Consider the following 3,055-nt stretch of genomic DNA (forward strand, 5'->3'; position numbering starts at 1 on the left):
GGTTTGAACCACAATATTGGTAGTTCAAACTCACCAGTCACTACTTAAAAACCCTATACAAGGTCATTATGAGTCAGAATCTATTCAACAGCACTTAACAACAACAATGTCTAGTTAAACTTGAGTTTGAGTTCAGCCTCCATCTTACTAGGTAGCTGGAATATGCATACTTGAACTAGCCTTCCAGGAATGATTTATTTAAATAATACTTGACTTCATGAGCAAAATCAACAATATTGATCATGCACTGTAACATACAATTGGCACAAAATTTATCAATGTGTAAAAGTCAATATATACACACATAGAGGATTTGTCAGGTCCCAACTGGTTACCAAACCTTTAGCTCCAACAAGCAGGAAGAGTGAGGGGTCAAAATCAACAGTGTATAAAGCAACAGTGAACAGGATTGGGAAATCTGCACCTTAACACTGAATTATAAAGTTCTGACTCTATGGTAGAGGAGGCATACTCTCATAACATACACTGAATTGATCTCATTCTATTTGAAAAGACTGAGTCAGTATTTAAAGATCAGAAGATTTCACCATAAAATGATTCGCCTGGACAAACAGAAGGTCTGGTAATACTGGGCTGACATTATCGCATGGGAACAATCAGTGATGCTGAACAATTTTGAGCTCTGGTAGCGTAGTGGTTACGAATCGGGCTGCGAGCCTTAAGGTCAGCGGTTCGAAACTACCAGCCGCTCTGCGGGAGAAAGATGAGGCTTTCTACTCCCGTAAAGATTTACACCCTTGCACCCTTGGAAACCCTGTACAGGGTCGCTATGGGTCGGAACCGACTCGACGGCACTTAACAACAACAACAGGGGAGGCAGGCCTATCTTGCTTACCATGGGCCTCACCACTTCCTGCTGTAGCCTCAAAAAATGGAATCACTGATTGCCAGTTGTCATGTGGTTGCAAGGTTATTTCCTCTTATTTGAGAATTATTTCTCTGTACTCAGGTATCTCCACCTTAGGAAATTAACACAGAACAATCAAATCTTGCATTTCTTGAATCATGAAAGCTTTTTTTTTTTTTTCTAGGAGTGCATTTACTATGCAAAAAGAATTTGTCTCCATTCAAAAAATAGAATCTATACCTTATTCACCCACATTGCCCTCCTGGCCCAGGAGATAATTTTAAAATATTCATTGAAACACATTTGTTGTTATTGTGTGCCATCATAGGTACCCTGTAGGACAGAGTAGATTATGAGGCTATAACATGGAAGCTAACTGCTAATTCTCCCTGGAGCAGCTGGTGGGTTCATACCACTGCCAATGTTTCAGTTAGCTGCCAGGCACTTAACCGTTTCATCCCCAGGGCTCCTTCTAAGCAGATTAATCAAGGTATAATTTGCATATCCTACAATTCATGCATAATAAGTACACAATTTACTATTTGAACTGTCCAGTCATTACCACATTCCCAATTTTTGCAACATTTCCATCTCTCAAAAAATTCCCTTGGGTCCATTTACATTTATATCTTTGACTTCTCCCTCAGCTCCAATCAACCATCAATAGGCTTTCTGTCCCTATTAATAGTTGTCTGAATTTGTAAGTCTTGCTCTGAGAACTGAAAAGCACTCAGAGGAAGACATCATTCTAATCTCATAAAGTCTACTTCATGAAAGCCATCACTTTTCTGTCAGTTTGTCACATTGTGGTTGCTATGCTACTGCTATTTCGAATACCTGAGACGTCACCCATGGTGGACAGGTTTCATTGGCGGGCCAAGGCCAAGACAGACTGGGAAGAAAGGACTAGCAATCTTTTGTCTGAAAAATGGTGGTGGTGGTAGTGACAGGGTGAGGTCATGTGCTATCAAGTCAGTTCTGACTGTATAGGATTTCTGAGGAGTGGCTGGTGGGTTTGAACTGCTGACTTGTGGTTCAAACCATCCTTTCAGTCCTGGTGTGGCGCTGTGGACCTAAGGATCACAACTTGTTAATTATGCAACTTTAAAAGCAATATATAGAGTCAGTACTGATCAGGTTTTAGAAGTGGGTTTTTATCATTGCAACTAAGACCACTGAAAACAGCCTGACCATTTAGTCAGCTAAACAAGGAAGTCTGGGCTGCCTGCCGGGGGTGATGCTTGTGTGCTGTGGAATCAGTTCGGACTCATAGTGACGCTGTATAAGGTTTCCGAAATCTTTACAGGAGCAGAAATTGTTGCCCAGGCATTTAGCAGACCAGACAGGCATCTGTGACCCGCTACGCTACCAGAACTCCTTCTGGGCCATCTAGAAGCAGTGTATTTGCTGTGTGTTTCTTTTCTTTTGCTTCTGTTTTCTTCTGTTGCTATCTTGGTGCCCCTCTATGTTTATTTCTGTCTGTCTACTTTTCTTGTCCTCCTTTGGGTCTCTCTCTCTCTCTCTCCTCTTCCACACCTTTGGCCCTTTGCATTTCTGAGGTGGCCTCTATTTGGTCCCTAGTCTCGGGTTGACTTTTTACAGGGTGGCATCCCCCAAGTTTGGGGGTATTCTCAGAGTAGGGACACTGGTTTGTCTCAAATAGCAAGACCAGGAAGTCATCTGTGGATTCAAACTGGATCTTAGGAGACATGCAGGCAGCCTTTAACTTCACATTCAGATAAGATATTTTTGCTAACAAAAGAAAAAGGACAAAAAAAAAAAAAAAAGTGAAGAAGCCACAAGAAGGAAAAATAACAATTGCTCCAAAGGGAAAACCTGAAATCTTTCAGAACATATGGAAATGCCACATCATAAAATTTGACCCAAATGGAATGTATTTAACAAAGGTTATTTATTACAAAAGTGTCCAAACATTAGAATGTACTGTAATACTGCATGAAAAGGCTATATATACTTCATTCTCTCCTTTGTATACAGTGTAATGCTTCTCTCAAAAAATACAAGGATAACAATTTTTTTTTAACTCTGTATAAAATTATTCATTGACATCAAGTTTATAGCTTTGATAGAGAAGCTGCCATTGAAAGAGAATTTTAAAAATTTTATATGTTTCCCTAACACACATTTGGCATTCTCAAACATCAAGCCACTGAGATTAAAAAAAAT

This window comes from Chrysochloris asiatica, unplaced genomic scaffold, assembly GCF_000296735.1.
Source record: "Chrysochloris asiatica unplaced genomic scaffold, ChrAsi1.0 scaffold00107, whole genome shotgun sequence".
In the NCBI taxonomy this organism is placed as follows: Eukaryota; Metazoa; Chordata; class Mammalia; order Afrosoricida; family Chrysochloridae; genus Chrysochloris; species Chrysochloris asiatica.